Source organism: Medicago sativa, chromosome 8 (genome assembly GCF_051527215.1).
Source record: "Medicago sativa cultivar Bolivia chromosome 8, Bolivia_mono, whole genome shotgun sequence".
Taxonomy (NCBI): domain Eukaryota; kingdom Viridiplantae; phylum Streptophyta; class Magnoliopsida; order Fabales; family Fabaceae; genus Medicago; species Medicago sativa.
This window is the reverse complement of record NC_140756.1, coordinates 9,257,615-9,272,226: the sequence shown is the minus strand read 5'-3', so window position 1 is coordinate 9,272,226 and position 14,612 is coordinate 9,257,615. Positions and strand designations below refer to the sequence as shown.

The 14,612-nt window shown below is 38.0% G+C and overlaps 1 pseudogene; it reads left to right on the top strand.

The window, feature by feature from the left end:
• The first annotated feature begins 12,217 nt into the window (after nt 1-12,217).
• On the top strand, nt 12,218-13,925 carry LOC146896734 (anthocyanin 5-aromatic acyltransferase-like; annotated as a pseudogene).
• Nucleotides 13,926-14,612: the final 687 nt, after the last annotated feature.

Sequence of the window (14,612 nt, the reverse complement as noted above, 5' to 3'; positions counted from 1 at the left end):
AAGAAGGTCGATGATGTAGTTGAGGTAGAGGAGGATGATGTAGTTGAAAAAAATGATGAGGGTGTAGTTGAAAAAGAAAATGATCATGGAGTAGTTGAAAACGAAAGGAAGAAAAAAATAGAGGGAGAAAAAAGTGAGAAGTTAATTGATGAAGATTCAATCTTGAGGAAGTCGAAGAGTCAAATTTTGAAAGATGGAGACAAACCACAGGTTATTCCATCATATGTGAAGCTTCCATACCCTCACCTTTCAAAGAAGAAAGAAAAGGATGAAGGCCAATTCAAGAAGTTCATGCAACTTTTCTCACAACTTCAGGTGAATATTCCTTTCGGCGAAGCTCTCGATCAAATGCCGTTGTATGCTAAGTTCATGAAAGACTTGTTGACTAAACGAAGGAAGCCTAAGGATGATGAGAACATAGCACTTTCTGAGAATTGTAGTGCTATTCTTCAAAAGAAGCTGCCACCTAAGCCGAAGGATCCCGGTGCTTTTACTATCCCTTGTTCAATTGGACCGGTAGACATTGGAAGAGCTTTATGTGACTTGGGAGCAAGTATAAATCTGATGCCACTTTCAATGATGAAGAAGCTTAAGTGTGGGGAACCAAAACCATCAAGAATGACCATCACTTTAGCTGATCGGTCAATCTCTTACCCTTTCGGTATACTTGAAGATGTGCTAATCAAGGTTAATGACTTGGTGTTCCCGGCAGATTTTGTGATCTTAGATATGGCTGAAGATGAAGATATGCCACTCATTCTAGGAAGACCTTTCCTTGCAACCGGCCGTGCTTTGATTGACATTGAGAAAGGAGAGCTAATGTTGAGATTCCATAAGGAGCAAGTAGTGTTTAATATATTTGAGGCCATGAAGCACAAAGATGAAAATCCCAAGTGTTACCGGATTGACATTGTTGAAGAAATAGTTAAAGATGACTCTTGTGAACATCAACCAACACACCCTCTTGAACGTGCAATTGTGAATTCTATAGCAAAAGGTGAAGAGGATGAAGATCTTGAAGTAAGTGATTGTGTGAAGCAACTAGCAGCAAGCAAGCAAGAGTTGGGTCCGGTAAAAATAGAAGAATTAATGGGTAAGCACTCTATGGATGCTCCTATTTTGAGTGGAGAAGGAGAGAAAAATCCAGAATTAAAAGAACTCCCTTCTCACTTGAAATATGTTTTTCTCACTAAGGATGCCTCTAAACCGGTAATCATCGGCAATACTTTGACACCTTTGGAAGAGGAAAAATTAATGAGGGTGTTAAGAGACAATCAAGGAGCTTTGGGGTGGAACATTTCTGATTTAAAGGGTATTAGTCCAGCTTATTGCATGCATAAAATACACATGGAGGCTGAATACAAACCGGTGGTTCAACCTCAAAGGAGACTTAACCCAACAATGAAGGAAGTGGTAAAGAAAGAGGTGCTGAAGTTACTAGATGCAGGTATGATCTACCCTATCTCGTATAGCTCATGGGTAAGTCCAGTTCATGTGGTACCCAAGAAAGGAGGAATGACGGTGGTAGCAAATGAAAAAAATGAATTGATACCTACACGCACCGTCACCGGTTGGAGAATGTGTATAGACTACCGGAGGTTGAATACCGCTACAAGAAAGGACCATTTTCCATTACCATTCATGGATCAAATGATTGAGAAATTGGCTGGCCAAGCCTTCTATTGCTTCTTGGATGGGTATTCGTGGTATAATCAAATTGCGGTGGCTCCGGAAGATCAAGAAAAGACTGCATTCACTTGTCCATTCGGTGTGTTTGCTTATCGAAGGATGCCTTTTGGGCTGTGTAATGCGCCGGCAACCTTTCAAAGGTGCATGCTTTCCATCTTCTCTGATATGATAGAGAAGAACATTGAGGTATTTATGGACGACTTTTCTGTTTTTGGTAAGTCTTTTGATCAATGCTTGTTCCATTTAAATGCCGTACTTAAAAGATGCACCGAAACTAACCTTGTTTTGAATTGGGAAAAATGTCATTTTATGGTAACCGAAGGTATAGTTTTGGGACATAAAATAAGTGCTAAAGGCATTGAGGTGGACCAAGCTAAGATAGAGGTTATAGAGAAACTTCCTCCACCAATCAATGTTAAAGGAGTGAGGAGTTTCTTGGGGCATGCCGGTTTCTATCGGCGGTTCATAAAAGACTTTTCTAAAATTTCCAAACCCCTTTGTAACCTCTTGGTCAAAGAAAACGAGTTTAATTTTGATACCGAATGTCTAAATACTTTTTCTTTGATTAAAAACAAGTTGGTGACTGCACCAATAATCATTGCACCCGATTGGGATTTACCTTTTGAATTTATGTGTGATGCAAGTGATTATGCTGTTGGTGCGGTCCTAGGCCAACGCAAGAACAAATTTTTCCATGCAATTTACTATGCAAGCAAGGTTTTAAATGAAAATCAAGTTAACTACTCCACAACTGAAAAGGAATTGCTTGCCGTAATCTTCGCATTGGAAAAATTTCGTTCTTATCTAATAGGCTCCAAAGTCATTGTTTTTACGGATCATGCGGCTCTCAAATATCTCTTAACTAAAGGGGATTCAAAGCCTCGATCGTTGAGGTGGATCCTATTATTGCAAGAATTTGATCTTGAAATTCGTGACAAGAAGGGAGTCGAGAACGTGGTAGCCGACCACCTCTCAAGGCCGGAAAATGATGAGGTAACAAAGAAGGAGAAGGCCATCAAGGCCGAGTTCCCCGATGAACAGTTGTTTGCTATTGGAGAAAGACCTTGGTTTGCCGACATGGCAAACTTTAAGGCCGGTAACATAGTTCCCGATGATATGACCTATCCTTAGAGGAAAAAGTTCTTCAAAGATGCGAACCACTACTTGTGGGATGACCCTTATCTGTTTAAGGTAGGTACCGACGGTTTGATTAGACGTTGTGTTGCAGGTGAGGAAGCACATAGTATCATGTGGCAGCCATAGCTCGGCTTATGGAGGCCACCACGGTGGAGAAAGAACAGCTGCAAAAATTTTGCAAAGTGGATTCTCGGTGGCCCACCCTTTTCAAAGATTGCCACGACTTTGTCACAAGATGTGACAGATGCCAAAGGACAGTAACATATCAAAGAGGAATGAAATGCCCCTAAAAGGAATCATTGAAGTTGAACCATTTGATTGTTGGGGTATTGATTTTATGGGACCATTTCCTTCCTCTTACTCTTATCTCCATATTCTAGTCCGTGTTGATTATGTCACAAAGTGGGTTGAAGCGATACCATGTGTTGCTAATGATGCCAAAACGGTTGTCAACTTCCTTCAAAAGAATATTTTCACTAGGTTTGGAACCCCTAGAGTATTGATCGGTGATGGGGGAAGCATTTTTGCAATAATTTTCTTGAAAATGTGCTCAAAAAGTATAACATTAAGCACAAAGTTGCAACTCCCTATCACCCACAAACTAGTGGTCAAGCGAGAGGTTTCAAACCGACAGTGAAACAGATTCTGGAGAAGACAGCTTGCGTCAAATAGGAAAGATTGGTCTAGGAAATTAGATGACGCATCATGGGCATATAGGACAGCCTTTAAGACCCATCTTGGGTTCTCACCTTATCGCTAGTCTATGGGAAGGCATGTCATCTTCCGGTCGAGCTAGAACATAAAGCTTATTGGGCCATTAAGGCCTTAAATTTTGATCAAGTAGCCGCCGGTAAGAAAAGAATTTTGAAACTTAATGAACTTGAGGAGATGAGGCTTAGAGCGTATGAAAATGCACTCATCTATAAAACCAGACAAAAAGGTATCATGACAAAAACTTAGTGCCTAGGGATATTAACTGTGGACAACTAGTTTTGCCGTATAATTCCAGTTGAAGCCGTTTCTGGGAAGCTCAAGTCAAAATGGTCTGGACCATTCTTGGTCAAAAGTGTGTCACCATATGGAGCTGTTGAATTAGTGACACCGAAGGAGATCGAAGTTTCAAAGTAAATGGACAAAGAGTTAAACCATACCTAGGTGGCGACCTACCTAAAGGAAGGGTGGCACTCATTCCGAAGGACCTCTCGAGGATCCTTAGCGATCAAGCTAGTGACGATAAAGAAGCGCCGGGTGGGAGGCAACCCACTAGATTTACTTTGTTTTTCAATACTTTCAGCTTTTATTTTCTTTTTAATGTCGAAGTCCATTGAACTTATTTCCATATTGTAATTGCTCCCGCACTTGTTTATTATTAATGAATTTGTTTTGTTTCATGTGACCTATTACAGTTTAGTAACGAGTTGTTTGATGAAACGGTATTCCAAAAGTTCTAAAGGAGGGGTGACTTGATTCAAAGGCGAAGTGTACGGCGTTGCTAGGTAGTCACATACTCCCGTAAATCTCAGCCATAAGGTTCATTGCCAAATTTGTTTTTCAATTTACTTATATTTAGACTAGTTTTCCATGCAACTACATTTCTAGAACTTGCATTGTTTCTCTATTATTGATTGGTCTTTGTCAATTACACACCGAGGCAAAAGTGCTTGGTCCCGTGAGCCTTTTTGAAGCCTACCCCGTTTTAATTTGTTGAATTTATCCTTTCTTAACCAATTGTGAGCCGGTAGGATTAGAACTTTTTGTTCGGTGACAAACTACATTACAAGCCTAGAGACTTTTAGGACTTGTCCCTTAATGAATTTCGAGTTAAGGCATTGTAGAATGTTGCTAAAGATTAAGTTTGGGGTTGCTATTGGAATTTGCAACCAACTAAGTTTGGGGTGGGGGTACTAGAGAATAAGAGAACAAAAATGAAAGAAATATGAGATTGTCATGCAAAATATACACATAAAAATGGTGTATCAAAAAAAAAAAAAAGAAAGAAATTGAATGATGAAAAAGGGACAAAACATTGAAAATCCGAGTAACTTCAAACTCGATTGTCCCTAAATGTTAAAAATATTCTCTAGTACCTTTGCATTGATTGTATTTCCACAAGGTGAATGATTGAAGGATTGAATTTTGTGCTTTAACTTCCGTAGGAATGCCTAACTCAAATTTTGTGTAGCCTACTTATCCAAATATATCCCACCTTTCACCTAAGCCCCGTTACAACCCTAAGACCTCAAAAGTGTGTAATGATATTGACTTTGATTGATGTTTAGAAACTTTTCAAGCGTATGGTAATATGTAGACCTGCATGTCGACCGGTAGAACCCTATTTCATATTGTTGCGTGGAGTTGTGAATTGGTGGATGCGAACAAGTCAAACTAGCTCATCTTTAGCTAGAAGGAGATTGAACTTTTGGGTACTATCGTTTTGTCGAGTAACCGTTATTTTCTTGTCGTTTGTCAACGTTGCAAGCAAATTCCTTGAGGACAAGGAATGGTTTAAGTTTGGGGTTGTGATGACATTCGTCATTACGTAATATTAGGGACTTATTGTGACATTTTGATAGAGTTCTTATGCAATTTCTACTGTTCGAGTGCAAAAAGCTTAAATGTTGAAGTCCTGTTCGAAGGAAATCGCGCCACGCCAATTTCAAGTCGTGCTGCGATTTTTGAAGCAAAATTACATACTCCCTGTTTAAGGGAAATCGCGGCACGCCTATATACATGGCGCGGCGCGATTTTGACGGGTCGAGCCCATGACTTCTATAAATACCGCACTCAATCCGAAGAACAAGTGGTTACGATTTTGGAGAGCAAAGTGCGATTTTGAGACATCGTAGACGGCTAGAAGGGCGATTTCTTCATCCTTTTACCAATTCATGTATGTTTTAATTATTTCATTGATTATGCTATTTGTAAACTCAATTATGAGTAGCTAAATCTCTTAGAGATTAGATCCGAGATGAATCTTTGTAACCCTAATTGACACATGTTGCCGTGAAACTCTATCTTGTTTATGAATTCAATTCTAGTTTATTCAATTCAATTGTTCTTAATGCTTTTTATATCTTGATCACATATAACTTGATTTCGTGAGAATGAATGACCACCGACCATGGCTTTCAACTTAGACCTAATTGAATTGTTCTAATAAACGGGGTTAGTCTAGGAATAGATAATCGTTTGTTAGTGATAATAGGTTAACGTTCGGTAAAACCTTCAAGAATTATTAGACCACCTAAGGAATTAGGGGCTGTAGTTTAAGAAGAGGGTCCTAACTCAAGGGATTGATTAGGGATATTTTGTTAATCATCGTAAATTAGAAAAGGATTCATAACAAATAGGTGCGGTAGACCAATTAGGGGAACTTAGAGGATTCGACGGATCGATCTCATCTTTCTCTCCTATTTTCTTAATCAAATCTTTTCTGTTTCTTGATTTAATTAAAATCAAACCAAATCTACCGCCTAGTGGCAAAACAAAATAAATTTTATACATCCTAATTATATAACGAAATTGAATTATTGAAGTTAAAAACGGTCCTCGTGGGAACGATATTTTTACTACTTCGATAGTATTTGGTGCACTTGCCAAACGTCTATCATCCTTTGTCTTTCTCTCTCTACCTCTTTCTTCTCTATTTGGTCTGTCAAAGCAACCACCCTCCTTCTCTCCGACGCGGTGGCCGGTGAGCAATAAGGGTGGCGCCGCCGTTTCGGAGCACTAAACCACCTCCGTTTAAAAAACATTTCAAAGATTCAAACATCCTTTTCGATGCTCTTTTCGGATCCAAAGTCGGTTTTCGGTAAAACAAAATCTCAAGATCTATATTAAACATAGAGGAAAATAAGCAAGAGAAAGTAGATAGCTTGCAGCCCAAGTAATTGTTAGAGGGAAGTTTAGTCTTTGTACTTTGTTCTTCATTTGTTAGTTGAAGTTAGTTACAAAGGACTCATTAGAACTTGTATATATACCGGTGTAATACTTCAATAATCAATGAGAATTTCTATCATTTCATTCATTTTGTTCCTTTGATAATATGGTATCGCATTTACTCTCTCTTCTTGAGAGGAGTTTGTTACGATTCGATTACAAGCTTCCGCCATTGATGCACAAGCTCAAGCTTTTCACCTTCTTCGTTTTCGTTGATTCTTTTGCAGAATCTTCTTGATTCTTCTTCGTTTCTTCTCGATTTCATCTCAATTTCACTTTAAGATTCTTCGTTCTTCATTTTTTCCTCTTTGATCGTTCTTCTTCGTTTTCTTACGATCATACTGCGGTTTCTACGATTTCACATTTCTTGCTTCTTCTTCATCATGCCTCCTCGTCAAGCACCGGTTGCTCCTCAACCAGTACACGAATTCTCCATACTATGTGCATCCTAGTGAAAGTCCAAGCTCTGTGTTAGTTACACCTCTTCTTGATGGTTCTAACTACCTCGCTTGGCATCGTTCTATGAAGCGTGCTTTAGGCGCGAAGAACAAGCTTTCCTTCATTGATGGATCTATTCCAATTTCTCCTATTGATGATTTGAATCATAGTGCTTGGGATCGTTGTAACTACCTGATCCACTCTTGGATTTTGAACTCGTTTCGCACAAATTGCTCGTACTATTGTATTCGATGAATATGCGATTGATGTATGGATTGAGCTTCAAGAATGTTTCTCTAAGGTTGATAGAATCGAATTGCCTCTTTACACATTGCTATCAACAACTTGAAACAAGGTACCAAATCTGTTCTTGAATACTTCACCGAGTTGAAGTCTCTTTGGGAAGAACTCAATTCACATCGTCCTATGCCTATGTGCACCTGTCCTCATCCATGTCGTTGTGAATCTATGAGATCTCGCTCGCAATTTTCGTTTGGAGGATCAAGTAATTCAAGTTTTTAACTGGTTTGAATGATAACTTTGGAGTTGTAAAAACTCAGGTTTTACTCATGGAGCCTCTTCCTTCTATCAACAAAGTATACTCTCTTGTTGTTCGGGAAGAAAGTAATAATTCCACTATTATTACTTCTCCTTCTATTAAAGATTCTAGCATTTTGGTGAATGCTTCGAAGCAAGAAAACCTTTTGGACGTGGCAAACCTAATTCTGGTTCTTATCCTTCAAAGAATAACTCAAAATATTGCACCTTTTTGCCATAAGACAAATCACATTGTTGATTTCTCGCTATCAAAAACATGGTTTCCCTAATGCTAACAAGGGAACTCCTTCTACTCATGCCGTGAATTCGTAGGCCGTTCCCGATTCATAAGGTGTTGCCGTAGGTTCTTCACCTATCTCTCAAACTGGTTTGACTCAAGATCATTATCTTCATCTTGTTAACTTGCTCCAACAATCATCCCTAACCCCTCCACCATCAAATACTCCTTCAGCCAACACCAATCATGTTCTTTCGCACTCGCTTCATCTTCTCGCCAAGGCTTCGCAGTATAAACACTATATTTTCCTGCTCCTTGCATGTTAAATCACCCTACCGGCTTATAGACTTAGGTGTTAATGAACACATTTGTTCCTCTATATCATTACTTCACTCATTTTACAAAATTAAACCTCTCAATGTTACTTTACCAAATGGTCAATCTGTTTTAGTACATTATGCCGGTACTTGTCTTCTTTTCTCCTTCTTTACACATCCCCAATGTCTTATATTCTCCTCATTTTCATGTCAATTTAATTTCTGTTTCTAGAATCCTTCAACTCATGACTTATGCAATCCATTTTGTGAACAATGTATGCACCATACATGATGTGAAATCACGAGAAGATGATTGGTTCGGGTGAACTCTGTGATGGACTTTATAGATTGAGAATGCCTCGATACTTCACCTTCTAGTAGTATTCCTAAGTTTCCTTACAATAAAATTTCCTTGCAATCTTGTAATTCAGTTTCTTGTACTTCTAATATTCACATACCTTCTTCAGCACCGTGGCACTTTAGATTGGGACATTTGTCCAATCAAAGATTGTCTCATATGCATCAATTGTATCCCATTATTCACAATGATAATAAATCCACTTGTGACATTTGTCATTTTGCTAAGCAAAAGAAATTACCCTATACTTTGAGTACCTCTATTGCTTCATCTAATTTTGAATTGCTCCATTTTGATATTTGGGGTCCCATTGCTAAAGTTTCCATACATGGCCATAGATATTTTCTCGACTATTGTTGATGATCATAGTAGATTTCTATGGATCATTCTGCTCAAAACTAAATCTGAAGTTCCATCTCATATTCAAAATTTTGTTTACTTCATTAAAAATCAATTTCATGTCACACCAAAGATCATCGGGTCGGACAATGGACCTGAATTCTTTTTGTCTTCCTTTTATGCTTCTAATGGCATCATTCATCAAAGGTCATGTGTTGAAACTCCTCAACAAAATGGTAGAGTTGAGAGGAAGCATCAACACATTTTGAATGTTGCTAGAGCTCTCCTTTTCCAATCCAAACTTCCTAATTTCTTTTGGTCTTATGCCGTTTTACATGATGTGTTTCTTATTAATAGAGTTCCAACTTTTGTCCTCAAAAACCAGTCCCCTTATCAAGTCCTTTACAATACTTTACCTGATGTTAATTCCTTCAAAGTCTTTGGTTGTCTCTGTTATGCTTCCACACTTCAAGCTCACGGAGAACCAAGTTGCAATCTAGAGCTAGAAAGTCTGTTTTCTTGGGATACAAGTCGGGTTTTAAAGGGTTTGTTCTTTATGATTTAAACACCAAAGAAATCTTCATTTCTAGAAATGTTACCTTTCATGAGTCAATTTTGCCTTACATTTCACCTCCCACTCAATTTTCTTCCAATTGGCAATATTTCATATCTTCCCCAACTCCGGCATCTTTTGCCGATGAACCTGTTTCTCCTTCTTTACCTCTTATCACTCCTCCTAACCCTCCACCTATTAGAACCTCCACTAGAACTAAACATAAACCTGCATATTTACATGATTTTGTTTGTCATTCCGCATCTCATAATCACTACATCATTTAACTAGCAAATATCTTATTTCGATTATCATTCCTATGCAAATTTATCTAACTCTCATTCCTTGTTTTCTCTGTCCATATCCACTCACACTGAACCTAAAACCTACATTGAGGCCATTAAACATGATTGTTGGAAGCAAGCCATGCAAAATGAAATTACCGCTCTTGAACAGATCGGTACTTGGCGTATAGTTGATATTCCTCCAAAGTTAAACCTATAGGGTGCGGATGGATTTTCAAAATCAAGCACAATGCCGATGAATCCATAGAGAGATACAAAGCTAGATTGGTTGCCAAAGGATACAATCAGATTGAGGGGTTAGACTATTTTGATACATACTCACCTGTAGCTAAACTCACCATAGTCGTATTCATCATTGCTTTGTCCTCCATTAATCATTGGCATTTACATCAACTTGATGTAAATAATGCTTTTCTCGCATGGAGAGTTACAAGAAGATGTTTACATGACAATACCCCCTGGTGTTCCTCATTCTAAATCCAACCAAGCCTACAAACTCACCAAGTCTTTGTATGGTCTCAAACGAGGCTAGTAGAAAGTGGTATGAGAAATTAACCACTATTCTTCTATCAACGGTTATAAACAAGCAAATTGATGCTTCTATGTTCATCAAAAGCACCACTTCCTCCTTCACCGTATTATTGGTGTATGTTGATGATGTTATTTTAGCCGGTAACACTCTCTCTCGAGTTTACTTTGATCAAGAATGTTCTTCATGATGCTTTCAAAATCAAAGATATTGGCCAACCGAAGTATTTTTGGGACTTGAGGTTGCTCATTCCACTTCGGCATCTCTTTATGTCGAGAAAGTATTGTCTTGACTTATTAGATGATTCAGGTTTACTTGGTGCTAAACCATTGTCTACTCCTTCGATCCTTCTATCAAGTTACACAATGACACCGCACCTCCTTTTCCGTACATTCCCGCTTATAGAAGGCCGATTGGTAGATTGTTGTATCTTAATACAACCGGACCGTATATCACTTACATTACTCGGCAACTAAGCCAATTTCTTAGTAACCCTACTCAAACTCATCACAATGCTGCTATGAGAGTGTTGAGATACTTGAAAGGTTGTCCCGGTAAAGGCTTATTCTTTCCCGAAATTCATCCTTTCAAATCAAAGGGTACACCGATCTTGACCGGGCCGGATGCAAGGACACTAGAAGATCCATATCGGCCGATGCTTCTTTCTTGGTCATTCTCTTATTTCATGGAGAACCAAGAAGCAACTCACTGTTTCCGTGTCCTCTTCGTAGGCCGAATATAGAGCCCTTGCATCTCGCTTCATGTGAATTGCAGTGGCTTACCTACCTTCTCGAAGATTTGGAGGTCCAATGCATCAAACCACCTGTGCTCTATTGTGACAACCAGAGTGATATCTACATTGTTGCCAACCCTGTTTTCCATGAACGCACCAAACATCTTGAGATTGATTGTCATATAGTCGGGGAAAAGTTGCAAGCCGGTTTGTTCAAACCGCCGCCTATTTCTTCAAAAGATCAAGTTGCAGATTTTTTCACCAAATCCCTGCTTCCTCAACCAATTCATCCACTCCTATCCAAGTTGGGGTTGCTAGACATTTATCAACCTCCAACTTATGGGGGATATTAAACATAGAGGAAAATAAGCAAGAGAAAGTAGATAGCTTGCAACCTAAGTAATTGTTAGAGGGTAGTTTAGTCTTTGTACTTTGTTCTTCATTTGTTAGTTGAAGTTAGTTACAAAGGACTTAGAACTTGTATATATACCCGTGTAATACTTCAATAATCGGTGAGAATTTCTATCATTTCATTCATTTTGTTCCTTTGATAATAATCTAGATCTTGGAAGGAAGAAATAACTATCACCTTCTACTTTTATACTCTTTTTGAAATCATTTTTTAACAAAAAAACCAAAGAAAATTTCAGATCTACAAGTTCCGGAGTTAAAGACGCAAGGAATGAAAGTAAATCGTTCCCCCACCTTCTCGTTTTCTCGTTACTACTTCTTTTAATGGCCAAAAATTGATTTGGCTGTTGTTTTATGTACATGTGTTTGAATTATGTTGATGATGTTTGAATGAACTTGAGGTTTTTGGTGTTGTTGTGTTGAATTTTTAGAAAGGTTTATGTGTTCTTGATGATTGGTGTTAAATCTGGAAAATTAGGGTTTGAAGATAATGTGTTGGCAAAAAAAAAAAATTGAGCCAATCATTGATGGTATTTATCTTGTGTTTTTAGGGTTTGATTGCGGGTACATGGTGTTCGAAAATGAATGGTACACAAAGTGAAAATGACACCCTCAGGTGTCCTTGGACACCGAAAAGGACAAAAATGCCCTTACTTGGGCTGGACAAAAATTAGACCTAAAGGACTTTGGACATTTGGACTAAAAAGATTAAAGGACTAATAAAAAGAACAAAACAAAAAATAAAATGAATAAAAAGAAAACATAAATCGAAAAAAACTTTAAATAAATAAAAACAATTGAAAATAAAATAAATAAAAACTAATAAATAAAAAGAAATAAAAAGAAATATAATAAAATTTAAAACTGTCCCTTTCGGAAACCAAATGAGGTATTTTAAAATAACTCTTCGTGAAATTTCGTCCGAAACGACGAAATTCCTAGACTTTAAAAAGACGAGTAAAAAATTTTAAACGGTCACAAAATGGGGTATGACACACCACCACCTGGTTTAGTTCCCTCTCCAACCATTCTTCCCCTCACATTCTTGGACATTCCATGGTTTTGCTTTGTAAAACCATTAAACATATCTTCTTCTACCACTTTCCTCATCCAAGTCATCACTTTCTCCAAACAATACTTCCCATTCCCAAACACTCTCTTTCCATTACCCTCCAACACTTCTTCCAATACTCTTCCAATCTCATAATTCCTTCACATTCCGAAAATGGTCCCCTTTATATATGCTACCTCAATGGAGATTCTCTCTCCTTCACCGTCGCCGAATCCTCAACAAACTTCAACCTCCTTATTTCGTAGTCTTCATAAGATGTTAAAAATTTGCACCCTTTTTTTACGAACTTGCGTGCCTTCTCCTCATACCGAACGCAATGACACACTCGTCGTCCCTCTAATGGCCATTCAAGTCACCATTCTACCCTAACTCTGGATTCGCTATCCGCCTCACGTTTAACCACGTTGCAGTGATGGAAAATCACTTCACCAATTCATGAAATTCTGGTCATATGTTTCCAAAGCCAAAACCATCGGTAATGGTTATCTCTAGAACACTCTCTCGCTTCTTGATCTTCTTCCTTCACATGAAAGAGATAGAGTTAGAGACCCAAAGAATCTTAAACTCACCTACTTACAAGAACTAAAAGATGTTATATCAAAATCCACCGGTCACGTGCAAGATCCTCATAATTATGTTAACAAGGTTCAAATCACTTTAGTATTGAGCTTTGAACAAGTTCTAAAACTCAAGAAATGGGTCGCCGATCATAGTTGTAAAGAAACTTCATTACGTAAACATATGTTGTCAACTTTTGTTGTAACATGTTCCTTGATTTGGTTTTGTTTGATAAAATCGGAGAAGCAAAGAAAAGGTGGTTGTGTTGTTGTGGATGGTGATGATCTATGCTACTTGGTGTTTCATGCAGATTGTCGTGATCATCCCGAAATTTCATTACCCAAAAATTATTTTGGAAATTGTCTTGCCGGTAATATTGTGGTTGTAAAGAGGGTGGAGTTAGTTGGAACAAATGGAATTGTTGCGGCTGCAAATTGTATCGAAAGGAAGATAAGAGATTTCAAGAGCGATAATTAATGCTTTGTTAGGAGCTAAATGGTGGACTTCGATCATAGTGAATTATCAAAACCTGCTAAGTCCGTGGTAGGGATTGTTGGCTCACCTAAATTTGATGTTTATGAGACCGACTTCGGGTGGGGAAGCCTAAAAAATTTGATGCAGTTCATCTTGATTCGTCATCTTCCATTTCTATTTCTCTTTCGATTGTAGAGATGGTGGAGGTGGAATTCAGGTTGGTTTGGCTCTTGAGGATATTCAAATGACTAATTTCATCAAAATCTTCCGACAACGGCTTGATCGGATTTGTTTGTAGCATGTAAATAAATTAAAGAAACTTGTATGATCTTCTGCAGCGTCCGAACATCACAACTTGGCCTTAAGAATGAGGAAAAAAGATCAATCATTCCACTTTATATAATCTCATGGGCAACCCACTTCATTTTTCTTTAACTATCATTGTTATTTTACATGGCTCATATGTAAAACATTTTCTTGTATGTGTTTGTTGTTGAAAATCATGGAATCATAGGGAGAAAGATCATAGATGTAAGCAAGAGAGCAAGCATAAGAGTACTCATGCGGGAGATACTCAAAGAAACTCATTATGGAATGAATAGATTTGATTAAAAGATGATGAATGTGTACAATGGTGTTCCTATATATAGAGATTAGTTTGAGTAACTAACTCTAACTAACTTCTAACCAAGCTACTAACTCTAGTTTAGTTATCAAATAACTATAGTTGATTACTAACTCTAGTCTAACTACCTTAACTAACTCCACATAACTTCCTACTATTTTAACATTTGTCCCCGTTGTTACAACATAGTGGTTGGCTTGTGAGATCTTATGCGGGTGTCTGGGTTGGATCCAAAGTTTCCACCCTTCCTCCTCATTGTGTGCATGTGAGTGGCCACTAGCTAGGTCACTCATCTATTTTTTTCCTTAGTGTTTTGTTTAAAGGAAATAATGGAGCAATTCTAAATTGTATCAATCAATT